A 26477-nucleotide genomic window follows, 5' to 3' on the forward strand; every position below is an offset into this window, starting at 1 on the left:
GGCCACGGCCCGCCCCGCCTCCTCGCTCAGCCCTCCGCGGCTCCGCGTCCCGCGCTGCCCCGGCGGCGGGCAGGGGGTGGGGGCGCGCGGGGCGGCGGGGAGCCGGGGCCGGGGCGCGCGGGGCGCGCGGGGCCCGAGGACGCACGCGGCCGGCCGGGCGGCGCGCGCTTCCCCCTCCCCCGCGGCCCGAGCGCGAGCCGCCGTGACGTCACGGGCCGCCCGCCAGCCCCGCGCTCCAGCGGGCAGAGCGCGTGCGGCCGCCGAGCACATGGGCCCGCGGGCCGGGCGGGCTCGGGGCGGCCTGGACCCGGACGGGCGGCGAGGGGCCGCGCGCGGGGACGGGCCCCGGCACCCCCCGGGCCCCCCGAGCGGATTTCCACGCCGAGAGGATGTTGGCAGCGCCGGCGACCTGCCGAGACGCGGCGGGATCCACCTTCCAGTAAGTTAGAATTTTGCCCTCTGCGTTTCTGGGAACTCGAAAGCCTTGGCCTGGCGGGTTGGGATGCGCAATGAGTAGTTAGTTGGACGGAGGGAAGGGGCTTTCGGATTCCCGTGTGTGCTTGTTAACCGTGTACTTTCCTCATCACCAGACTCAGAGTGGCGGTGAGTTTTGGGCGTTGGTGGGGGGGGGTGGTGGTGGGAGGGGTGGGTGCAGGGGGAGACATCAGATGGCCCAGGCATGCATAGAAAGAATTCCGGTTTTGTGCACTTGATGGGAGGTGTATTGTTACCTAACACCTAAGAATAGACCTCCTCCAATCAGTACTGATTTGGGGTCGCAGATGTGGTTTGCAGGCCCCTTTTGAGAAACGAGAGATCTGTGAACCATAGGATGCTCCCTCCATCCTTGACCATCCTCCTCCCCCCCCCCCCCCACCCCCCCCCAGATGATTTTCGAAACTGCTTTTTGAAACTTTCTCTGCGTTTGCCTCGCCTTTACAGATTTGTTGGGTGGCCCCACAGCCTTATCATGGTCATTCTTTTCGGATGGCTTGTTGGTTTAATTGTGTTTACCCTCCCCAGACTCACGCGCTCTTATTTTCGCCAGTGTTGGGGGTGGGTATTGACTTTCAGGAAGGGCAGCCATGAGGCTGCAAGAGTCCGGTGCCCGGATACACTGTGAATTTTCCTGATGCTCTGTAAGCGTGGAATATTCTTCTGTTCGCTGGAGCCCCTGACCCCTGGCCCTTCTAGAAGATGAGAGAAGAGAGGAAATCTCTTGTGAGGGCGTTTAGGGAGAAGAGGGTGAAGTTTTGGTTTTCCTTTCTGGCCTCAGGTTTTCCAAAGAGAGCCTGGCAACCCCCAGCGGCCCACTCCACCACCCTGAGTCCTGGCTCCCGGAGCTGTTTTGCTGCTGGAGCAAGCAAGCCCTGGAGAAACGTGGGTTTGTGTGTGTGCTGGGGGGGCGGGAGCCTTGAGGATGTGGGGACTGTATCTGCTCTGCTGTTAGTCATAGGATGTTGCAGACCTATTTTGCATACTGGCGTTGACAAGTTGAGGCTTGTTCACTTGACACAGTCCTGTGGTCACAGCCAATCTTTCTAAAACCCTAACTGGTGGAGAAGGTGGTTGTATGGATCTTCTGAACCCTGAGTGGGAACTTCCTGAAAGATTTATTAGGAGAGAAACCTTCCTGGAAGCAGCAGACGGACAAACAGAATCCCTGGCTGGGCAGAGCCTCGTGGCCTGGTCTCTGCTGTTGGAAGGGAGTCGCGTCTTAGAGGTGAGGACTGCCTCATGGTCTCGGCCGGTGGCAGACAGCCCGCCTGGAGTTCTGTGTGTGGGTCCGGTGATGGGAAGGTTGGGTGGGCCTGGTGCTGACCGTAATGCTGTGCCCACCGAACTCCTAGAGGGGATTTAGTATGTGGTCACATTGTTGTCGTGCCTGGTTAAGGGTGCTTTTTACTGTTGTCGTTGCTTTACCTACTTTTGAGTGCAGAATGTTGCATAAACCAGGCTTCTCTTGAAAAGTAGACGAAATCAGCCTCTTTTTTCCGATTTTCCTCTCTCTTCCTCCCTCTCCCCTCCCCCTCTCCCCCATGCTGTCTGGTGTGTGCTTTCTGTCCGTGGCTGGAGCTTTTTTGGGGTTGGAAAGAGGGAGTTCTTTTTCTCAGTTCTAAAATATCTGACCCCCCCCCCCCAACTGGTCTCTGATCGCTGGTCAAAAACTCGGGTGAATTCTCACTGTCCACATCCAGTCAATCCCTTGTGTTTTGGGTGTTTTTTTCTGGAATGGCTGGCAGGCAGGCTGGCTGGGTTTGGAGCCTTCTGACTGCCTGAGATGGACATTTCTCTCACAGCTCAGCTAAAGAGTCTCCCGGGTGATAAGTAAGTCGTCCCCTACTTCATCTTTGCGTTTGTGTCCCTGAATTTAGTCAGACCAACGGTAAGCCATCCCTTTCCTGAGGAAGCCGAGCACCTTGGATAGTTGCTGGTCCATATTGTTTGTCGAGGTGGCCCTGGGTCTTGCCAAAGGCTGTACCTAAGTGTGCTTGCTCGAGGTCAGATGCTCTCCTGGGTACTTGGCCTTTTTATTTTGTATTCCCTTTCATAGGTGGCTGTAGACACATCACTCTCCTTGTTTTTGCTTTTGTTCTTGTTTTCGTTATTTTTCTTTCTCTCCTGACGCTGGTTTGTGATTTCTTTAAGAGACCAGGACTCCCTTGTTTATATATCCCGTGTCTGTAGGGGGACCCTGCTCCAAGGTGGGAACAGTGCAACAATCTGGAGTCATTTTGACCGTTGATGAGTCCCATTGACAGGCACTTCTACACTCTCCCTGCCTAGTAAACCTCAAAAATTCTGGGCCTTCCTGGAGAATATTGCTCAGATGGTCCTCTGATAACTGCCTCTTCTGTCTCTCATGTTTTTCCAAGTAATCTAAGGAATTAATAGCAGGAGTAATAATAACAATGATAGTAGTTCCTGTAATAACAGGAAACTGTATATCATGTCAAGCATGTTCTTTGCATTCTATGCCCCTTACAACCTCACCAGGCAATTATAATAAAATGTCTAGCCGTGATGGGGTTCTTATTGTGGGCCAGCCTCAGTTCTAAATGCTATAAATATATTATCTCCTTTAATCTCCCAGTAATCATATAAAATAGGATTATTATTATTATTGCCGTTATTTTGCAGATGAAGAACCCACAGCTCAGAGAAGTTTGAAAAGAGCTCCTCTGGTCACACAGCTGGGGCACAATGGAGCCATCAGGATTTGGCCCAGGGCCAGCTCCCGGAAGTTAGGGGGCAGTGAAATAAAAAACAAGCAAAAGATGCTTGTTGGCCTGGAGCAGAAGGACATAGGCAGGATAGAAACCCCAACATCTTACCCAAAGACACCCCTTCCTCTGGCTGCCTGCCTCTTTCGCTCTGGGGGAGCAGGCTGCTTATAGTGCAGCCAAGGAGCCAGTACGGCCTTTAGTGTCTGGAAGGCTCTGGCCCCAGGGTCTGGGGAACAAAGCCTCTGGGGTCCAGGCAGGAGCCTGAGACATGGTGCAGAATCCATGAGCATTTGCAAAGTGCCACATCCAGGCACCCTGCCTGGCTTTGTGACCAGCGTTCAATTACGATCAACATCCACAGCAGATGGGAGATAGGGTTCTTCTGGCCAGTGATCCCATCTTCCCCTCCCTCACACTCCCCGCAACTGTTCAGGGTCCCTGCCGTTACCCTGAGTGTGTGTAGCTCTTGTAGTCCCTGAACCTCCCCATATAGAGACTGTGGTGGGTAGAAACAATAACAGCGTGGGTCACGAAACGCAGGACTTCCATTCACGAGGCCGAAATTGTCTCGGCCAATTTTTTAACGGCCGGATTCTGAATTGCCTTTCCTTTATTTTCTCTTCCTTTTTTGGGGGGGGGGGAAGTGGGGGCATGGTGAAGGTATAGGGTGGTGTTTTGCTGGTGTCTGGTGGGTAGTCTGAGCCCCAGGATTCCTTGTTTACCTGCCTCTTTTTCCCTTGTTGACCCTGAGCAGCTTGAGAGTGGAGGGTGGAGTGAGTGGGGCCGGTGGTGTTCTTCACCTGTCTGGTGGCTGCCACAGCCCTGGTACTTAGTTGAGTCAGGTGACTGTCAAGAACTGCTCTGTTTTCAGGGGCGCCTGGATGGCTCAGTCGGTTGAGCGTCTCTAGATTTCGGCTCAGGTCATGGTGTCACAGTTCTTGAGTTTGAGCCCCGCATCAGGCTCCTGGCTGACAGTGCAGAGCCTGCTTGATATTCTCTCATTCTCTCTCTCTCTCAAAATAAATAAATAAACTTAAGTAAAAAAAAAAAAAAAAGAACTGCTTTGTTTTCAAGGAAACAAGCAGCCCCCAGTCTGCAGTCGCTGTCTTAGCTATGAAACAGCCCCACATGGTGGGAAGTGAAGGGTTTGCCCCAAGGGAATGGACACTGAGGGCAGAGAAGGAAACCAAGCAGCAGCAGAAGGCATCTGGGGACATACAAGGGCTTGTGCAGACCAGGGTTACTTTGGGGCAAGGTGCTTCACCTCTGTAAGCCTCAGTTTCCTCATCTGTAAAATTGGGACGATAAAATACCAGCTTCACGGGCTGCTGTGCGGAGGAAGGAGTAGGGGATGGACAGCAGGTATCCAGCAGAATGTCTGGGCTCATAGTAAACCTTCAGTAAAAGTTCGCTAATATTACTGCTACAATTAATGGGTTTCATTACTTCCTGTGGCTGCCTGGAGTAGTGGTTTCTGAATACATTTTAATGTGTAAAGGGAACATTCTGGTTACACAGATGATGAGATGGCAGTGACTTCATTAGAGGTCTTTGCAAGCATCTGAGAGAAACGCTGGCTGTTAGGAGCAAGAAAGAGATAAGAGATCAGGGAATCTGCAGAAGCAGGTCTCAGAAAGGACAGGGATGGGGGGGTGCCCCGCACCAGTGAGCCTGTCTTTGCAGGTTACTTGTCTCTGCTGCTCTGCAGGGAGAATGGGTTTTCCCTCCCAGGGATGGTGCAGAGCACTTAGCACAGAGGAAGTAAGCTCTTGAAGAAGACATAAGAGCAGTTGTTGTTATTTATTATTCTTTAGGTGTCCCTTTTCCTGGTAACTTTGTTACTCTGCTCATGATCGATTGATCCGTTCATTCATCTCCTGAGGAATTGCTGTGGTTCTGTTCCAGCTGCGGGAGACAAATATCCCTGCCCTCCTATAGCTTCCTTTCTAGTCCAGACCACACAGTGGGGGCAGGGTGGTCCCCAGGGGGAGATGTGGAACACGGGGAGACAGGGGAGGCAAAAATTGCGCCCGCTGCAGTGCAAAGTGGCCCTGGCCCCACTGTCCTGTCAGGCGGAAGGTGTTTTGCACGAGGCCTGGCATGCGGTAGTTACTATGTAAGTGGTAGTTGCTATATTTATACTCTCCCATTTCCCCTCCTGAGATTTTCCTCCATGGTGCTTGTTATGGACTGAATGTTTGTGTCCTTCCAAAATTCCTGAGTTGAAATTCCAACCCCCGACGTGATGGTATTTGGAGGTGGGGCCTTTGAGAGGCAATTAGGGATAGATGAGGACTTTAGGGCAGGGTCCTCACGATGGGGTTAGAACCTTTGTAAGAAGATATCCCAGCCAGCTTTCTTCCTCTCTCTGCGTGAGGACATAGAAAGAAAGTGAATTTATAAGCCAGGAAAAGAGCTCTCCCCAGAAGCCAGTTTTGCCAGAATCATGATCTGGCTTCCAGAACTATGAGAAAGGAAATTTCTATCGTTTGAACTGCTCAGTCTATAGTATTCAGCCCGCACAAACTAGGACAATACTTATTACCCGATATACTGTATATCTGTCTTCTCTCACTAAATTGTAAATTCTGTAAGGCTGAGGGCTTACAACGCCTTCATTCCTTGTCTTTAATTCCGCAAATATGTAGCGTGTGCCTGCTCTGTGCCATGCACTGTTCCAGATGGTGGAGACGCGTAAAGGAACAATAGAAAGGGATTTCTGTCCATGTGGTGCTTGCGTTATAGCTAGGAGAGGCAGATAAGAAGCAGTAGACGTAATAAATAAGGACATTAATAGCGTCGTGGATGGTAACGTGTCCTCCGGGAGCAAAGTAGAGCAGGTGAGGGTCTGGAGGGCTGAGCTGGGCTGCGGTGTTGACCTGCCTGGTCAGGGCACGCGTGCTCCATCAAGAAGCAGACACTGGAGCAGCCTTGGAGGAGGTGAAGGAGGCTCGTCTAGAGGAGGGTGTTACGGGTCCCGGGGAGAGCCCGCGTAGAGGGCGAGGGCATCGGGGAGCCTGTGAGATGAAGGAGCACCAAGAAGAATGAACTGGAGTAGGGTGAGCCAGGGGGACAGAGGCGGAAGGGGGAGCCAGGCGGGGAGCGGTCCGCAGGCCTCTCAGAAGGCGTGGTCTTTTTCTTCTTTTTAATCGAGGTGTAATTGACCTATCCCGTTACCTTTGGCTCTGGTGTCATCCTGTTCATTCCGTGCCTTGTGTGTATCGTGACATGCACCACAACCAGTCTGGTTAACATCTGTCGCCTTGTGCTTGCCTTGGTAAAATGGGCCATTGAAGGGTTTTAGATGCAAACGGATTGGACGTGACTTAGCTTTTGGAGCGGTTGGTCTGGCTGCGGTGCACAGAAGGGCCGAAATCAGAGCCAGAAGCCAGGGCTCCAGGGGTGAACACGCAGGTATCTCAGGCGCTTGGTCCAGGCAGGTAGCGGTGGACACGGCTTTACAAGTAACGGGCTTCTGCACTGGTCGCTGCTGAGTCCCAAGCATCTGAAACTGCACCGTCTGTCCCGTGGGGTAGCCAGCAGCCTCACGTGGCCACTGAGCACTTGAAAGAAGCTGGTCTGAATGGAGATGTCATGTACGTGTAAACTTTCAAAGACTTCGTATCAAGACCGTAAAAATATCCCATTAATGAATTCTTTAATGTTGATCGTATATTGAAATGATACTTTGGATATATTGGCTTAAGTACATTATGAAGATCAATTTCACCCGTTTCTTTTAACTTCTTAAAAATGTGGCCGGTAGAAAATGCGAAAGGGCAGGCGACTCACGTTCTGTTTCTGTCGGATAGGGAGGTTCTAGAACAGTGCCTGGGATGCAGTAGTCACGCAGGGAAACGAGTGAGTGAGAGAGTGCGGGCACAGGGATGCTGCAGTGAATGAGAACCCAGCCCTGACTTGAAGAAGCTCCCAGGGCGGGAGAGAGAGGCAGATTGCTAAGAGGCAGCCGGGTGAGGGACTCTCCAGAGCCTCAATGACCAGGCAGAAGTGGGTTTAAGTGGGTCCTGCAAACTCTGGGCACTTTCCGAGGATTATAACCAAGAAGTACTTTTCCAAATTTTACACTTACAGAGAGAGAGAGACGACGAGTGCACATGGAGGGGTGGGTTTCAGGAAGGAGGTCCCTGAGTGGAGGATTCCAGTCCCTTGGCAGACAGAACTGTGACGGGAAATGTAGCTTTCCTTATGGGAAAGAGATGGGAGCTTATCCCGGGAAACCTTGGGAAAAGGTCGAGAAAAGTTAAACATAATTTCTTGAGTGAAATACAGTCACTGTTTTGCCTTTATTGCTGCTGCTGTCTTTCTGGTGTACATGTTTGCATCCCGACTTGTCCCGGTTATCATCAGGTAATAAGCATTCCTGACTGCCTTGTATGCCCTGTCTGTGTTATTTTTATTGCACAGATTACATTTCTGCTCAGTGGCTGTTTCATCGCTCAAATAATCATTCTTCTTATTTGGAGGTTCAGCTCCATAATAGACTTTTTATATATAGTATCAAGGTTTCTATTCTTCAGTTAAATCTTTTTTTTTTTTTTTTTTTTTTTTTTTTGTAAATCCTCAGTCTTAGGCTTATACATCATAGCGTCTCAATATTTTGAAAATGTTAGGTAACTATTGGCGCTCATGAGATTGGCCCTGAAGCCAAGTTGCTGCTTCCTGGCGAGAGGTGTGATGTTTGTTGATGTCAATGATGCCTTGGAATGTCATTAATATTCATGTATCATTTGTATTACCTGCCCGCATGTTTGCATGCAGCACATACACTTGCATTCGTTTTTTTTTCTTTACTTTTATTTATTCAGCCACTATTTGTGGAATGCCCATTGGGTGCTGAGCATTGTTCTAGGCTTTGGGCATTCAGTAGTGATCAACAGATATGGTACCTGTTCTCAGGGAGCCTACTATGTAATGGGGGAGTCACAATGCGTCCACAAAAAACCCCATTATTATAAGGAATGTGAGAGAATATGAATAGAATAATGCGAGAAGATAGTTTATTTGGGATGAAAGGGTCAGTGTTGAAATCCTGCATTGCAGTGAGACACAGAGAGTTGGCTGGGAGATCACCAGAGAAGGAGCAAAGCACACACGGAAAGGGAAAGATTGATACCTGTGACCAGATATTAAAGGAGAAAGCACATCTAAGCACAAAAAGCTATAATAATGAGGATAAAGGGTTCCCCAAAGTCAGCAACAGAAAGCCAACCGACCTCATAGCAAAGTAGGAAAAAGACAGGAAGCGGTGCTTCTCAAAAGAAGAAAGCAAAGTCAGCAGGGCACGTGGAAAGAGTCTGAATCTCACTGGCCAAGGCGGGATCGAGCTGATTGAGGTCTGGTGTCTGTCCGGCAGATGTCCTCTGCTTTGGGGCACAGCACGAGGCGTTTTCAACGTAAACACGCACACAGCTGGGTAACACCGTCGCTTAATCATCACTGTCGAGGAGCGGACCATTTCCATGGCCCCCAGACTCCCCTCCGGCCCCTTTCAGTTTGCTCCCCCGCCCCCAGCCGCTGACAACTGATACTTCCCTCTCTGACCTGACACTTTTGCCCTTTTCGCATAAACGGAATCAGACAGTGTGTTGCCCTCCGAGCCTCCGAGTCTGGTTCTTCTCTCGTAGCCTGAGGCGTGGGAGGTTCGGCCGAGTTGCTGCAGGAACCAGTGGCTCCCGGGTTTAGACGGCCCGGGAGCGGTCTGTCCACGGATGTGCCGCTGTTTCAGTGTTCATCCTCCAGCTGGAGGGTGTTTGAGTTGTTTCGAGGGGCCACATTTTTCATGGTTTAAAATGCGCCCAGAATAGGAAGTCTGACTCAAGTCTTGGTGAGGCTGTGTGGCACAGGGTCCCCCGATTCTGCTCGCGAGCACGTGAGGTCGCCCTGAGAGATGGTTGACAGCATGAAGTCAAGTCAGAAACGGGCGCAGCCTCGCTGCCCTGCCAGGCTGGGAATTCACAGCTCATGCTGTCTGTTACTTGAGGATACTTAGAGATGGATGTGAGTGTCTGAAAAATGGGCCGGCAAGATTTAGATTGAACTCACTGTTGTTGTCATCTTGGGAGGAGAGAGGGGATGGGCTGGCCCTGAGGGTCAAAGGTACTTTAACTTGACTTTGAATGCTTTTTAAAAGAAGATTATAGACAGGCAAAATGCTTCCTGGAGGAGGTGACCCCTAAGCTGAGTCATAAAGCACAAATAGGAGTTAGTTAGGAGGGGTAGTGGGGAAAGGGACTGAAACCCGTTCCATTTTCCCAGCTGGCTGCTTCTCTGAATGAGACGTGACTGTTAGGAATGAATCTGCAGATGCCAATCTTCTGGAAGAATCCAGTGATTCCTAACCTTCAGTATCGTTCAAGCCCCATATCTACCAGCTGCCTCTGACTGGAGAAACCGTGCTGTGCCCTGTGCCCAAGGTGTCCACAGGGCGGACAACACTCAGCCTGGAGTTTGGGGTGGGTGAGGGCTGGGTTCTTGCCCAGCTCCACGGCTCCCATTCGCTGGGCTGCTCAGTCCCTGCTCACTGCAGGCCTGTGACGCAGCAGGTACTCAGACTAAAACTGGGGAGGCATTAAAGACTTTCCAGTCTTTGAGTTTCAGGATCTAGTCTGCCCTCTGCAAAGTTCGCTCTGGCCAGAAGGAGGGCAGGAGGACAGGCTGTGGGAGGTGGGGGTTCCCAGGAGGCAGTTCTGGAGCCGTGATGTCGATGATGTCTGGTCTTAACGGGGGGACCCAAGGCGAGAATATTGCATAACCAGGGTCAAGAGTGTTGGGAAACCTCCAGGTATAAAATGTAAAAACCTTATCGTACCGTCTGAACGGCGTCTTCCAAAACCGTGTCCGTGTGCAACAGTTACTGAAACAGTGATCTCCCCTTTCCTGGGTCACCTCTTGCTTGTTTAAAAACCCTTTGCTTTTCCTTTTTAACGACTAACTATGCAGGGAATGCCTTTCTGATTGAGAAAGCACGTATGGAATGTCCAGAGAGATGATAGGGAAGGGATAGTGCCTTTGTTGCGGGGAGGACCCAGGAGGCTCCGGCCAGGGGGGCAGCCTCCACACTCCTCCCCCCAGGTGCTCCCACGGCGGGGGGGGGGGGGGGGGGAGGCGCCTCTGTAAAGGGGCAGGAGAGACAGTCTGCAGGTGGGGCCCCAGGTCCCTACTGGCCGTGTCCTCTGAGGACAGACCTGGCCGGGACAGTCTGGCCTTTGCCTTTGCCTGGATTTTTCTTATGGACCAGATGCACGAATCTGTTTTATACGAAGCAATGCACCACAAGGCTAGGAGCTCTCTTTGTCTCTAAGTGGGAAGATTGGCTGAAGTGATCCCAAGGCTGCGTCCAGCCCTGGTTGGATGAATCATTACTTAAGTGGGGCTATGGAATAAACCCTGTCAGTATGAATGCGGGAAAGGGCCTCTGTCTGCTCCAGCTGCTCTCCCATAAATAACAGGGGACTTTCCACACAGAGGACCTTTTGTTTTTTTCTCTTACCTTTTGAAAAAAATGGGAAAAGCCAATCCGACAAGAGGGCACTCTCAGCTGTATTAGCTAGAGTGTTCTTTGGAGACTCCTCGCCCAGGACACCACATGTGGACCGATCTCTCTGAAATGGCACTCTGATCTCATCCCTGTCTCTGTTCAAAACCTTCCATAGGTCCTTATCACTGTGGGATAAAGTCCAAGTGCCCCGGCTTATTTGGAAGGCCGCCGGCTACCTCTTCAGTCCCACCTGGAACCCTTCCAGCTCTGCTCTCCAGGCAGAAGTCCTTTCTGTCTCCAAAATAAACACACACGTGGGGGCAGATGTGGCCCCTGAGCCAACAGTTTGCATCCATTGCTGTGGCTCTGTCATTGCAGGAGCAGACAGGACATGCTTTTCTGTGCCCCTGGAGCCTGGCCGGGACCTGGCATGCCACGGGGGTGTTCCCCGCTTAAATCCTTAATGCTGCACCGGGGGCGAGCACCTCCCTGAAGATAAGGTGTTAACGCTTTTCCCTGTAGAACAGTTTGCCCGTGTTATTCTGAAATGCTTCTTCAGACCCTTACATACTTTTGTGATGGGCTGCTTCTTCTATTCTAGACTGCTCCTTTCCTGTCCCTGTTCCCTCTCTGCCCCCTCAACACATGTTGGCTTTTTCTTTTTTTTTCCCCCTGAGGCAGCCAGTCCTTTTGCCTCCCACTGGATCGGAACACACGGTGTCGGTGGGCTGTTACTAAGCAGTGACGAGGGTGGTGTCCAGGCAGCTCTCCGGCTTTTGCCCTCCCGGTTGGTTAGCGACGGCTGATTTCTGCCAGGGGGAACACACGTGATTTTCAGATTTCTCTTCATTTACAGTGAGCTGTCATAGCAAAGTTGTTCAAGAAGCCAACCAACCAGCTACCATGGGGAGAAAAGCCTCCTCCCGTTTGGGACAGCGTTTCCCATCTCGTCTTTGTGAGCACCGCGCAGGAGAATCTCAACAGGGACGTGGTGGGCAGCCGCAGGAGCTTCCTGTGGGCCCGGACCTGCACACGGAGGCCCTGGGGAGTAACCTAGGGGAACTATGGAGTTTATAGCATGGGAGGTCTAGCCCCTGCCTCTGAGGGAGACAGAGCGAGAGCAGAAGCGCTGCCATGATAATGTAGCATTAATGTCGTTCTGATGCAGCGTCATGGAACTTAGTATTACTAATTGCTGTATGAAAATCCTATAGCGTAGGTACCAAGCCCCGACTGTTGCGCCAGTGTTAAGAACTTTCCCCACGTCATTTCACGTAAATGATAAATACGAACTTAGTACACGTGAAGATTGCACTTGAACAGCTAAATGCAACCACCCGGCGTTCAGTGCGTGTCTCACGTGCAGGCACTGCCCTGGGCTTGCGTCGCTGCGGGTGAGAAGAGCTGGGGGATCCCTCTGAGACCCTCCCCACCGAGTCCGGTGCAGGGATACGTACATGGGATTTTGTACGTGCCGACAGCACCAGAGTGAGTTGGAGGTTCTCGGATGTGGACTGGATGGTGCTGGAGCCCGGGGAGCCAAGCAGCTGACCACAAGGCAAGGCTTCGGGGAACAGGTGACTCGATGGGTCTCCGGGGATCGGGTGGTCGGTTGGGAAAGGCTGCTAGGTTAAGGTCAGAGGGGTAATCGACAGGGATGGTGGGGTGGAGCAGAGTAGGTAGAGATGGGTTAGCCTTCACAGGGCTGATCTCAGAACGGGAACACTAATCGTCCTTCTGGGTGATGGCGAGGGTCTGTAGTGGTCATAGTAATGTGTCACTGACAGTAGCTGAGCCCTCTGTGTGAGGGATGCAGTTGCAGGCACGTGACCTGCATCAGCCCTGGGCTGCTCAGTGCTTCCTTATGCGATAGGGACCACTGTCAACTCCATTTTCCAGATGGGACAAACTGAGGCTCGGAGGACCTGGCTGACTCTCCCAAGTTCATACAGCTCTTCAAAGATTGGAACCCGGGGCAGAGCGCAGAGACTGGCCCATGAACTCAGACACCCAAGAAATAGAAACCTGAATCCTCTTGCTTAGATGAAGTTTCTCTTTATTCCCACCCCTGTTTTCCCATCCCCCTCTTCTGCACTTTCCGAAAGGGCAGGACAGTTGTGACTTCGGCTGCATCGTTTAGATATCAGGACCCCAGGTCTCTGGTTCTAAGTGAGGCAATCTCTGGATGGAGATTGTGAGAGAAGAGGGACGAGTGGAAGTGGCCTAGGTGATGTGAATTGCGGGTTAAGGACTTACAGGAATTGCTTCTTCTGTGTCATAAACCTGTTCTAATTATAAATTAGAACAGTTCTAGTTAGGACTTGGTGGGGGAGGGGCGTGATGGGCACTTCGACGAAGCTCAGCAGAGAGGAAACACTCAGGTGTCCAGCTCAGCCTTGTCCTTCCTCGCTCTCTCCCTCTGATTTCTGAACAAGAAACGAGGGGTGCGGCCTCCATCTGCCCTCCGGGTCACACCTGTCAGTGCCTCCGTGCACCTAGCGTGGGCGAAAGTAAGTGACAGCGTCCGGCGGGCCCTTCCTTCATGTCCCTGGCCTCATGTCTGCCTCTGTCTCCCCAGACTCTGCCGCGACATAGCTGCGTGACCCTCACGTCTCTGTGCTGAGTTTCTTCCTCTGTAAAGGTGACACAGGAGGAAACTGAGTTCAGATGAACAGATTTAGGGCGTGCCTCTTCCCTTCCAGGCACCACATCTGAGGCCCTGGGAACTCACAGTTTCTCTCAGAGGTGGTTGGGGACCTGCCCGTCCAGCAGGCACATCTTGAGGAGGCAGGTGGAGGGGCAGGCGGGGAGGAAGTGAATCAGGCCTGCCCCATACCTCAACTCTGGCTCCTTAAACCCGATGTAAACAGGAGCGGGGAACAGACAGCAGGACTGTGAGCCCTGCAGACAGGAAATGAGTTTTGTACTGTCTGTTGTCCTGGATTGCCAGTTTTCCTGGTGGAGAGTGGACCTGGGAGTTGAGAGGAAACCCTCTTGCTGATAAATCAGGCCTCCATACCTGATACATACCCTCTTGCCCACTGTTCCCAAGAAAAGAGTTTCAGGGTGTTTGATGGGCCACCTCTGCACCTGTCTGGAATCCCCCAGTCAGTGGGGTGGGGGGTGTTTTCTGTGTGGGGTCCCAGTGAGTGAGTCAATGCCCAGCGCCCAGCGCCCTGGTACCTGGTAAAGATTGGGTGAGGGAAGGTACTCGCTGATGGGGCAGTCAACGGCATAGCAGGGGTCACGGCGCACCCACACCGGACGTTCCGACCTATCAAAGGCCTGTCCAGGAGTCGTTACTGTTGCCAGAATAAATGACTAGCAAATGCTTTTGGTGGCAAACATTTGTGGTGACAGAACTGGCGAGCACATTTCATGGGGCTTCAACAGTGAGTCTGTTATACTCTATTGATGTCCAGAAAAGAAGCGGGTGGCATTGGTAGGCCAGTCGGGAGGCACGATGGTGCGCGGACGCCTGTGACCCCTCCAGCTTGCTCAGGAACCAGAATGTGGCCAATGATCACTGTGAACTGAGGGCAAGTGCATCTTCTTTCGAGTCTCCCCTGTGCCTGGCCTTCAGTGCTTCTGCTGGAGGGAACCATCATCCTGGATTTGGGGGCTTATTACACCTTTGCTTAAAATTGTTTTCACTGTATGCATGAACATGCCTCAGTACTGTACTGTGTTCTTTCCTTCCTTCTGGGCTTTACAGAAATTGCGTGCCGTGCGTAGCTCAGTTTGCCACTGAACACCACCATGGTAGGGCCGCGTCGATGCACGCTGTTGTGGTCTGTTTCTCACCGTGGTAGTCATCTCTTCCATGATATGAACAGACGACTGTTTCTTTATTTGTTCTCTGGGGGCACGTGAGTTGTTTGTTTTGTTTTGTTGTTTTGTCGTTTCCCCCACACAAACAGTGCTGCTGGTCTTGTATGCCTCGTCACGCGCGCCCGAGCGTGTGTCTAGGGTGTTAGGACCCAGTGCTGCTTTCGGATTGTCCCAGAATCATAGCCTCTCAAAACTGGAAGGGATTTCTTTGGCCAAGTAGTTCACCTTCATTGGTAAGCTAAAAGGAAAGGTTCTTGGGTGGTGCTTAAGAGCTCAGTGCTGGAAGCAGATGGCCACAGTTTCCCTCCTGCCTTTGCCTCATTTTGTTACTTAGTTCACTGTGCAATGGCCTTAACTTTTCCCTGTCTCAGTTTCCTTAGCTGTGAACTGAGGGCAGAAGCCCAGATGCTTTTGAGGTTGAAATGAGATAGTGTATGATTAACTCATGATTAAACTCATGGTTACTTCTCCTTTATGATGGGCTCAGGATCCCAGGCAGGTTCACAGTCCTGCCGGACCACTGTGCTTTGCCAGATGATCTTGACCTGTCCAGGTGGGATTTCCCCTCTTCCTGTCCAGATTTCCCAGTGCCTTTCTGCATGGAATGTAGGAACGCAGGGCCCCTCCTGCGGTGGGGTGTGTGTGTGTGTGTGTGTGTGTGTGTGTGTGTGTGTTTATGATTGCCCACGGCTTCCAGACTCCCAGCCAGGATAAGCCTTTCAGAACCAGATAAACTGATTGGAGCCTAATAGAATGGGCTCCTGAGAGGCCCCACCCCACCCTGGATGCCTCCCTGAAGAATAAATAGCCATGTAATTCCTGTGCTACACCTCGCTTCACATTCCAGCCTTCAGGCCCAAATTATGGGAGGAGAGCAGGCAGATCACTCTTCCAGGAGAAGGACCCGGTTCTTCAGCAAGATTTATTCATTCGTTTATTGTGTCAGGCCCAGAGCCTGGGCTTTTTACTACTAGGGCCTCTGCCTGGCATTTTAAATAGTTCTGTTACTTGATGGCAGAGACCACAGAAAGCCATAGATAATTGTTCACACGCTTGAGGAGCAGGGAAAAGCATTACACAGCTTGATGAGTAAGAGTGAGGGCCTCCAGTTCATACGTTGTAGGTTTTGGTCCTCCCTCTGACTTCAGAAGTCTTCCGTCTCCTGGGGAGGGTTACTCTCTTGAGCCTGTTTCCTCATCTGTGAATTTAGAAAGTAGATAGCACCTACTAGAGACTGTGTTATGAGGACTGAATGAGAGACTTTGTGCTTTCAGAGCTTCCCCCAGAGCCAGCATGAAGTAGGTGCTCAGTAAGCGCTGGTTATTATTGTTGCATCCAGGTGGCTCAGTCGGTTGGGCATCCCGCTCTTGATTTCGGCTGAGGTCATGATCTCACGGTTTGTGGGTTCGAGCCCCACCGAGGGCTCAGCGCTGACAGCATGGAGCCTGCTTGAGATTCTTTCTCTTCCTCTCTCTCTGCCCCTCCCAGCTTACATTCTCTCTCTCTCTCTCTCTCTCTCTCTCTCAAAATAAACATTTAATAAGTATATAAGTGCTGGTAATTATCCAGCCAGCCTGTGAGCCCCAAATACACCAGTACAGGGTGTTGGGCACAATAGGTGGTCCGTAAATAAATAAATATATTTATTTATTATAAATAAATATAAATAAAAACAAAGGTGTTTATTAGCGCTTCCCATTATGAAAAGCCCATTTATAAGTGTTGCATCTTTTTTTTAAAATTCCTAGTTTTGGAGTCTTGGGATCCATGCTTAACCCCTGTCTCTGCAAAAATAACATTAATTGCTTCCCTCCTTTTGGACTCACGTTAGTGCACGTGTAAATAGCTCTGACTGTATGCACGCCTCCATTCTGAGCGCTCTGCCTTTGTATTTAATCTATAGTTTAGCCCTTACTACAGTCTGTGTGATCAGTATGAATTTCCCTGCTTTAGCGACGGGGAAACTGAGGCAGAGAGGTAAGTGACTTTTCAAGGTAACAGCAAGGTAATTGGTAGGGACTGAGCTAAGATTTGAAGCCAGGCAGCCTGATTTTAGGATCTTTGCGTCTTAACTGTTATGCTTTCCTGCCTGGAGGTTATCTCCACCTCAGGGGCTCCGGGTAGTTGGTCGAGATTTGCGAGGTGGAAGAACTTGGGGGCACTTGAGAAGCCTATTAGTGGCCCCCACCGGCAGCCGCCCTCCAGGAGCACAGAGCAGTCTAGGGGAAGCCCCCTCCCCCCAAGCTGAACTGGTGGGGCTTGCGAGTGGAACACTAATGTCCCTTTGTCCTTGTACCACTGATCGCCTGTCCCGTCCGGCAGCTCCAAGGATCCTCCACATTCTCTTCGTCCTTCTGGACTGTCAGTGGATGGAATATGGTTCTAAGGGTAGGGCCGAGCGCGTGGGGTTTGGAATTCTTTGCCTTTTTTAGTGGTGCGGTTGCTCCTTTGGATTTTGCTCTGTGCTCCCAGTTCAGCCTGTTTGGGGATGAATCCCAGTGTAGAGGATAAAGGCAACTTCTATCCAGTCACCGACCCCTCCTGCAGACCTGACTCATGCTGGACAAAGGCTCCCTCTGTGTGGCTGGGACGTAATCAGTGAGAGTGGATTAGCGGCAGGCTCCTTCCGTTTGTTCCAGTAGGTCAGGGAGCTCAGGGCACACACCCTCCCTACCTCCCTCCCGGGCAAGAACGGATAGCTTCCAAGCTGTGCCCCTCCCCCTCCCAAATTGACAGTGTGGTTTTCCTTGTGGGAGTAATCAATTATGCCTTTTAAGGATATCTCCCAGCTGTTGAGTGGTTTAAACTTCCAGATGTTCCTTTGCCCAGGAAGCAGAGAGGGCTGGATGACTGGATCTCTTTAAAAGTTGATGCAAAAAAATCAGTGACTTGCCTGTGACCCGAGGGGACATGTAGTATTTCCTTCTAGGCACAGAAGCACCCATTTGCTGGCTTGACCTGGTGAAGCATTTAGCAGGTAGTAAATGAAGACAGGCGACCTGGATTTGGAGGCAGGAGGCTGTGTGCCCCTGGCCTGAGCAGATGACCCCTCTGACCCTCAGTTTCTAAAGCTTTCAACAGGGGGCACTTTTAAAGAACTACAGGAAGCATCGTCAGGTACAAGCCAAAAGGGTCTGTGCAGACGTTAGCTCTTACCGTCAAAGGTGGTTGTCCTGTATCTGCCGACGGAAGGAGACAGAGATGAAAGTCTGTACTGACCTTTCTCCGGGGGCCGTGGAGGCGCAGAGGGGTTGGGTTTGTTTAGGCTGTAGCTGGGCCTGTGCTCTCCAGTGTGGCCGCCACTGTGGGGCTGCTGAGCGCTTGACACGTGGAACAAGTCCAGATTGAAATGTGCCGTAAGTATAAAATGTCCACTTGATGCCTAAGTCTCAGAACAAAAAAGAGAATATAAAGTACCTTCAGTGGTTATTCATATTGATGACATGTTGAAATGATAAGAATTAGATATATTAATTTAAATAAAACACATTATGAAAATTAATTTCTTTTTAATATTATTATTTTTAATTTTTTAATGTTTATTTTTGAGAGCGGGCACGAGCAGGGAAGGGACAGGGAGAGAGAGAGAGAGAGACACACACACACACAGAATCGGAAGCAGGCTCTAAACTCTGAGCTGTAGGCACAGAGCTGGACGTGGGGCTGGAACTCATGAACCACGAGATCCTGACCTGAGCCCAAGTCGGACTCTTAACCGACTGAGCCACCCAGGCGCCCCTATTACTATTTTTTTAAAGTAGGCTTCATGCCCAGTGTGGAGCTGAACATGGGCCTGAACTATGACTCTGAGATCATGACCCGAGCTGAGATCAAGAGTCAACTGACTCAACTGACTGAGCCACCCAGGTGCTCCTCTTACTATTTTTAATGTGGCTGCTAGAAAATTTTTAATCATTTACATGTCTGTCATTATATGTTTGCCGGACAGTGCCGAGCTAGACTGTTAACAAGAACAGTGGGCTTCAGAGTTGTGCTGTGTACAACCTGCACAACCATATGTGGCAGGCCTATCAGGTCTTGACAGACTTCTTGGATGTGAATCCTGGCTCCAGCAACAATTCGTTGTGTGACATCGGTTAAGCTGTTTGACCTCTCTGAAGTACGGTTGTTCTATCTGTAATGTGAAAATTGCAGTAGCACCTACTTTCCTAGGGTTGTTGGAAGCATTAAATGAAATAATGCATACAAAGTGCTTAGAATACTGTCTAACCCCTTCCAGGAACTCAGTGAGTCTTGGTTGGTGGAATTGTTATTGTATTGGCTGTTGTTTTTTAGGACCTGGAGACACAGAGATGGAATGACCAGTCTCACGGGAGAACCAGAAGCAGAATACATATAAATGTAGTGATTAGTAGAAGGCCTAAGTGCATCCGGGCAAATGAGGAAACATTCCCACAGATGTGGAACTGTCAGGCTTGCTGGGCAGACGGGATGGCGGGACGTGGTGGGCAGATGAAGTGGCACCTGGTCAGATGGCTGGGAGCCGGCTCAGAGTGGGGGACCATAGGAGGAGCTGTGTGCCTGGGTGAACTGCAGGGGGGCACCTAGTAAAGGAACCTCAGAGAAGAGGGGCCAGCTTCTGGAGATTCGCCACCTGGAGTAAAGGAAGAATTCAGGGCCAAAGAGTGACATGACTGGATCTGGACATGAGACCCCTCCGCTGCTCGAAGGAGGTGGTTTTGGAGAGAGTGCATGGAGTCTGTGGCATGCAGACCAGGAGAAGGAAGCTCACTTCTTTCTCTCTTTCTCTCTCTCTCTTCCTTCCTTCCAATGTTTTATTTTATTTTTTGGGAGACAGAGAGAGACAGGGCGTGAGCAGGGGAGGAGCAGAGACAGAAGGAGACACAGAATGCAAAGCAGGGTCCAGGCTCCGGGCTGTCAGCACAGAGTCCGATGTGCGGGGGGGGCTCGAGCCCACCAACAAGGAGATCATGACCTGAGCCGAAGTCAGAGGCTCAATCGACTGAGCCACCCAGGTGCCCCGGAAGCACACTCTTTCAGAGGCTCACGTAGTCAGCTTTTTTTGGTTCAAGTTAGAAGTATTTACCTTCAAAGTGGCGTTTATAATAATGATCCTGCATATGTCCTCCCTTCCCCGTTTATCCGCAAGAGTAAGATGTTTGAAATGGTGTGCACCTGATGGTTGCTTCAGCTGGGGTGGGGGGCGGGGATTTGGGTTATTGTCCCGGGTTGTTGGGGACGTGTGTTCGTAACAGGCTACTGGCCTGTCCCGCAGACAACTGCTTCCTATGGACACAGAGCTCTTTAAACGTATGCAAACAAGAAAGAGAGATGGGAGGATTCAGTTAGGAAGCTCCTTCTCATAGTATGTTTGAATTCAGAGTCTAGCACCTTTTTAGAAGAATTGGGTTTTTAATTAAAATAATACATACACATATTTAAAATCAAACGGGAAAGTCTGATATGGAAGAACCAGAATCCTCTGTCCCCTCTTGCCGGTTCTCAGTCCTGTTGTCAAGGGAACTGGGGTGGGGGGTGGGTCAGTATCTCTAAATAATAGGCCCAGTTGCCTATCTCCACGGCCCCCCACCCCACCCCAGACCTTTTTTCCTAGGCCTCCCTGGTATCTTATGACTCACAGTTGCTGAGCCTGAGATATCAGCATGCCTGCCCTTCCCTCTTCCACCTCCCTTTTTCTGGCATCTATATTTTCATGTTGGCAAGGCATGTAACAGTCATATTCTCTCCCACATCCATAATTAAGACTTCTGTGCTTTATCCTCTGGATTAAGTCTAAAAGTTGAAACATTGGGAAACAACGTTTATAAGATTATGCCTCTAAATGGTTTTCCCTGCACATCCAAGCTGTGGATGCTGGTCACGTGTCCTTTCTGGACAGTCTGTTTGTCCTGGGATTTCCAGTCACCTCTTCCTCTTTGAACTATGTGGCTTTTTATTCTGAGAGTAGCTGCTTTTTGAACTCTCACCTCCGTCAAGCCCCTCCCACCCTGCTTCTCAGATTGCTCTCCTGGGGACCCTCCTACCCCCTGCTCCCTGTTTGGTTACTGCGGACCTGCCTTGGTGTAGATGGTTCCTGGGGCTTTCCTTCTGTGTTCTCCATGGTCCTCCTGGGCCTGTCACCTTTTACTGGATTCCTCCGTCAATCTCTTTCTAAACACATTCCCTTATTTTGCAGGATCATGTAGCTTGTTAGCATAATCTGTAAACTAAATTGTTCTTGATCTCATGTCACACCTGTTGCAGTTTTGATCCAGGAGCATGGGTCATCATATCTTTCGAATAATGCCGATTTTCATTTTCCCTGTGGAGAACTTAGGAGAGGGAAAACTCCCTTAAGAGTGTAAATAAGAAAATAGCGTCAGTGTATTTCTCTGCATTTTCTTTCTCCTTTCTTTGCTTATTTCTTTTAAATTTGAGATCACCCAATGTCCACAATTTTATTGGATTTTTCTCTTAATGTAATAGAATTACTTCCACATGGAGTTAAAAGCAAGCTTTTAAGTATGATTTTTAGTACAATATAACGTAGTAGCCCATCGTGATGAGGGTTTGTCTTTCTCCCAATTGTATCTGTAATTTTGAGTATGAAGAATATTTTTTTGTTTTTGTCTCATAACTAGCGCTGAGGTGAGTGTGTGTATGTGTGTGCGTGCACACGTGTGCAAATAAACCTATTTTCATCTTTCAGATTTCCTTAAGATAGATTTCTGGATGTAGAATGACTGAGTCAAAGGTTCTAGACACTTTTAAGGCTCTTGATACATATTGTTTTTTTTTTTTTTTTGACGTTTATTTATTTTTGAGAGAGGGGAGGGGCAGAGAGAGAGGGGGACAGAGGATCTGAAGCAGGCTCTGAGCTCATGAACTGTGAGATCATGACCTGAGCTGAAGTCAGACACTTAACCGACTGAGCCCCCCAGGGAACCGGTTGGTTTTGCCAGATTGCAGCCACAAGATGATGTCAGACATTTGCCCTGTGTAGAGTTGCTTCTTCATTAAGTTGGGTTTCTGAGGTCAGGTTGACGTGGGTCTTGTCGAGGGGGAGGGGCTCATTATGATTTGGGGTTTCACTGAAATACCCCATTCTTTGCTGTTTGGAAAATAGGAACAGTTCTATAGTCCTGCAGTGAAGTTTATGCCCTGAGGTTTGCTGGGGCTGAGTGGAAAGCCCTGGCTTGAGCCTTAGGACCAGTCAATGTGAGTGCCACCTAAGAGAACTTTGGAGAGCCACTCGGCTTCTGTCAGCCTTCTTTTCTCATTGGGTAAGGGTAGGTTATGATCCCCACTTTGGAGTTACTGGAGCATGAAACAAGCTAGTAGAAATCTGGCTGCTGAGGAGGGGACCACCATATCCCACTTTGGGGATGCTTCAGTGGAAATCCACAGCATGGGTCTTGGATACACAACTAAAGGGTTTAGGCTTTCCCTCTGATGCGTTTGGTTAGCCGTGTGTTCCTGTGGTTGCTCAGCCTCACTGGGGGTACGTGGCTTGCAGCTCCTCCTTGTCGTGTTGTGTCCCCCAAAACCATGAACACGAGAGAAGCCCATTTGCATCCGGGTGACCTACCACTCACCAGCTGTGTGACCTCGGGCAGGTTGCTTTGCTTCTGGGACCTTGGCTTCCTTTCCTATGAGATGGGAATAATAACACAGGCCTTCACTGCTAAGGTGTTTGTGAAGGTTGGATGAGACGGTGCCTGTAAGTTGCTTGGCCCGGTGCCTGGTCTTGGGGAGTGTTCAGCAAAGGCCAGCCGTTAGCACTAGCGCATTCCAGCAGACCTGACAGGTCCCCAGTGTGGACTCGAACCAACATGCAGGCTAGCTTCTCAAGCTGATTGCCGGTGGCCTTGGCAGGTAGGTACATACTTCAGACTCTTCAGAAGTCAGAAGGGACCTATCCGAGCTTGTCATTTGACAGATGACAAAATCAGGCTCCAGATGGTGAGTAGTTCTTTTGGAATTTTCTCACTGTTCCCATTTGTGTGTAAAAGGAAGAACACACACACACACACACACACACACACGCATGTGCACAGACTAGATCTAGAATGAGGCACAGAGAAAATGGTAATCGCGGCTTGCTGAGGAGGCTGATGGGCCTTCTGGGGGCAGGAGGGAAGCAGAGCATTGATTCTGTGACTCTTCATTCTAATGGAAATTTTTACCATGTGCATGTCTTAGTTCTTCAATCAATAAAAAGCAAGTTCTTAAAAATCCACCAGGTAGTAAAGGATCTTTGAAAGCCATCCTGCTCGCTTCATAATGCATTAATAAGAAGTGAGAGGAGTATTCAGACATCTGTTTGTTTCATAGCTGTCCACCTGAACCCGCATACCTGAATCCCGGACTGGACGGCTTTCTTCTGGTCCCACAGACTGCCTGCCACTGCCTTGGTGGCCTTCCTTTCCTCCTTCCAGAGTCTGCCAAACTAAGCCCTGAGTCTTAGACACCCACCCTATGGTCCCGAGACAGCTGACCATCCCTGTGTGGATGGCCTGTGTAGGGGAGCCCCGGGCCTGACGGAGCAGGCCTGAGGCTGGGGGCCTTGGCTTCGGCCCGGGCCCCTCCCAGCGCAGAAGGAAAAATCTGTGCAACCTGCCCCTTATCCTCTTTTGAACCAAGCCTTGTTCCAAGAATTTCAGAGCCGCTTTGCTTGTATGGCCGGGTTGAGCTGTTCCCCCAGGCCCCATGCACAGAGTTGCAGCTCCCTGGAAACATTTCTTTTCCCCGTTTTTTTCTGGCACGTGGATTTCTCACCCCACCCCAGACCAAGCATCTCAGGGGCCATTTGAGTTGAGCCCTGAAGGAGCATCTTACTGTGAAGCCTGCCTTGGTGGGGAGTGGAGGGGAGGGGAGTGGAGGGGAGGGGAGAGGAGTAGGGGAGTGGGAGGGGAGCCGGAGGAGGGGGGCTGGTGAGAGTAGAAAGCCTAAGACCCTGATCTTCCTCCCTCCCTGACACCTTTTATCTTCATCCTGGCCCGATGGCCCCCTCTTACTCCCCCCAGGTCCATTGTCACTGCCCGTAATCCAGGTTGTTGATGCCTAGTTAACCCTCTTTGGAGGTCTGATTCAGTGGTTGAGCAATTTTTTTCTACCCAGTGACCAATTGAGGACACCCAAAAGTGTTTATAGGCCCACTTTTTGTTTACCCATTCAAAATGAAAATAGCCATATTGATCCCATGGCCTGGGGTGGGCAGGGGGTGGCGAATCTTGTCACCACTTTGATTCTACGCTTCATTAGACAGAAGGCTGTTAAGAATGGCCAAGGCTTTCTGGCCATTAGCACCTGGGCACATTTCAGCAGAGCGGAGACAACTTCTCTCCCCTTTTTATTCTCAAGGAATCTTGCTGTTTCTAGTTCCTCATTGTACAGATGAAGGAAACTGAGGCCCAGAGCAGATGTGACATTTCCCGAGGGAGAGACTGTAAGGTTCTGCTCAGGTGAGACATTATTATTGGTCACAACAACAACAACAACAACAACAACTGTAACAATAGTAATAATAATAAGAAGTGGCAACGGCAGCCCCAGAGTGTGAGGCTTTGTTTTTTTCAGCCAGGATGGTGAAGCCTAGTGGCTTCTCTCTCCAGCAAGGCCTCATGAGGCCTGTGGTGTTTGTATTTCTCGTTGGCTGGGGATGGATTTTGAAATCTAAATGATAAAGCAGACGAGCCCTGTTTTCATAGAAGCTTCAGAAAACTTGCAGAAACCTCTGCGCAGTGGTTTTGGGAGCCAAGATAGGCCCAGTTTCCCTTTCGCCGTGGGCAGAGAGGGACATTAAGGACAGTCCGTCGGTAGAGAGTGAATGACTGCATTCATCTTGATTAAGCTCAGTGAATTAACGAAAGGATGATGTATGTTCTACCAAACTCACCCTTTTATGTATGTGCTTGTGGCCAATTTGTCTTTGCTCGAAATGGAAAGCTGACAAGATGGGCTATTTTTTCCTGTTAAAAATAATTACATGCCAGATGCCGTTCCAAGTTCTGCGCCTCAACCAGTTAAAGATTTTTGGATCTTTTGCCCAGAATGCCTGTTCAGAAGGTAAGCTTGTTAGCATCCAGGCCAAGTATAATAATAATGATTCAGGTCAGGGACTACAAAGGACTCTGTGATGAGCAGAAAAATAATTATTGCATATAATGAAACCTTTTAAATGTATATGTTCGAGATAGGGTGGTCCCCGCAGCAAAGACTTACGTTACAGCCGTGGAGTTAAGCCTCCATCCCCCTCTAAGTCTGTTCTTAGAAGCCAGCTCCTCTCTCCCTGGCAACCACAGCTTCCCAGAAACCCTTTCTGATAGAACAGCTGCCAGAGGGCTTCAGACGGGGAGGACTTGAGGTGTGGCTTCCAAGGCTCCGTTTTTGGCTGCGTTGCGGAAAGAGGGTGACTGCTCGGGGCGAAGAGCCTGCTTTCTGGAGCCTGACTAGGGTTGGCTCTGCCACTTACTAGCTGTGTGAACCTGCGCGGGGGTCATCACTTTCCCACCTGTGGAGCGGGAGCCGGAATGCGGCCTTGGCAGGGCTGGGGCACAGACGGGACCGGAGGGGAGATGGGTCAGGTGCCGCATTGGTCTCCTGGGGCTGCTGTGACAAATGACCACAAACAAGGTGGCTTCCAACAGCGGATGTTTATTCTCCGATGGTTTTGGAAGCCAGGAGCCCCAAGTCAAGGTGCCAGCGGGCCATGCTGTCTGAAAAGGCTCTGGGGAAGAACCTTTCCTTGCCCTTTCTAGCATCGCATCTGGTGGGTGCTGGAAATTGTTGGCCACCCCTATCTTAGGCCATCGTTCTCATTCCTGCCTTCACTGTCCTGTGGCCTGTTTTTCTGTGTACACACCTCTTTTTGTAAGGACACCAGTTGAGGGAGGTGACCCCAACCCAGGGTGACTTCATCTTAACAAATTACTCTGCAAAGACTCTATTTCCAAATCAGATCGTGTTCTGAGGTTTTGGGGACACGTGAATCTTGGGGAGACATTATTCAACCCCGTAGACGTGCCTAGCATATTATTGCAGATAACATCCTGGTGGATGACAGCATTTGGTATTTTTATGATTGTCACTTATCAGAGGTACGGATAGATATTTTTCAAAGAAGATGGGAGCAAGCCTGGTTATTTGAGGAACAGAAGGAGGGCCAGATGGCAGAAGCTGAGTGAGGGGGGTGGCTGGACTGGCAGGTGGAGAGGAGGCAGGACGGGATCAAGCAGCTGGCCATGTGGAGGGGTGGAGCTGGGGGAGCCATGTTGCTTTTTCACATGCGAGAGCCCTGATTGCCTGGTGCAGTGGTGGCCAAGCAAGTGGACAGAAGAGGGTGGTTCTAGATCCTAGGATTCCTTCTTTGTTTCTTGCCGCTTTGGGCTTTGGTCTCTGCCTTGCCGTGTCACCTTGGTTGATGAGTGTCACTTGGGTTGAGAGGAATGAGGACAAGGTGGGATGCTCTAGAGTCTGTGACAGCAAGACAGACCCCAAGGCCTGTGAAGTGAACTGTTTTTATGGCCTCTGCGCTCGAGTCCTGGCTCTGTCACTGGCTAGTTGCACGCAGTCCCCTGGGCCCTACTGCGCCCGAGGGAATCCATGGGCCGGTACTACAAGGGTTGTTGAGGGATTCGGGTCAGATTCCGTAGGGCAGTTTTGGTCAATAGGCAGACATTCCATAATCCTCTTTACTTTAGGACAGTCCTGCCCCAGGACTCAGAAGGATTGCCTGCATTCTTGTCTTGAAACTGGAATGCAGTGCGGTGGCGGTGGCCCCAGGGGAGTGGGAGCCTCCCCCCATCCTGCTCCGGGTTCTAGCTCCCCATCTAGCTCCGGGGAACTGCCAGTGCCCTTCTGCTTGCTGGCTCCCATCCCCCTCCCACCGTCACTAGCCTGGCCTGGGCTGGCCCTGGCTGGGGCAACCGGACGTCCAT

The 26477-nt window shown here is 50.6% G+C and overlaps 1 long non-coding RNA gene across 4 annotated transcripts in view; it reads left to right on the plus strand.

The window, feature by feature from the left end:
- The first annotated feature begins 312 nt into the window (after positions 1-312).
- The window catches only part of LOC102951043, a 274243-nt gene continuing 248078 nt past the window's right edge, over positions 313-26477 (plus strand). For 3 of the 4 annotated variants that reach the window (XR_006213223.1, XR_006213225.1, XR_001509678.2), the window contains exon 1: positions 1544-1723. This is a non-coding gene — a long non-coding RNA (uncharacterized LOC102951043). Of the gene's footprint in view, positions 440-1543; positions 1724-26477 lie in introns of those variants that run through there. The other variant, XR_006213224.1, reaches the window with a different exon arrangement.

Source organism: Panthera tigris, chromosome F2 (genome assembly GCF_018350195.1).
Source record: "Panthera tigris isolate Pti1 chromosome F2, P.tigris_Pti1_mat1.1, whole genome shotgun sequence".
Classification (NCBI taxonomy): Eukaryota; Metazoa; Chordata; class Mammalia; order Carnivora; family Felidae; genus Panthera; species Panthera tigris.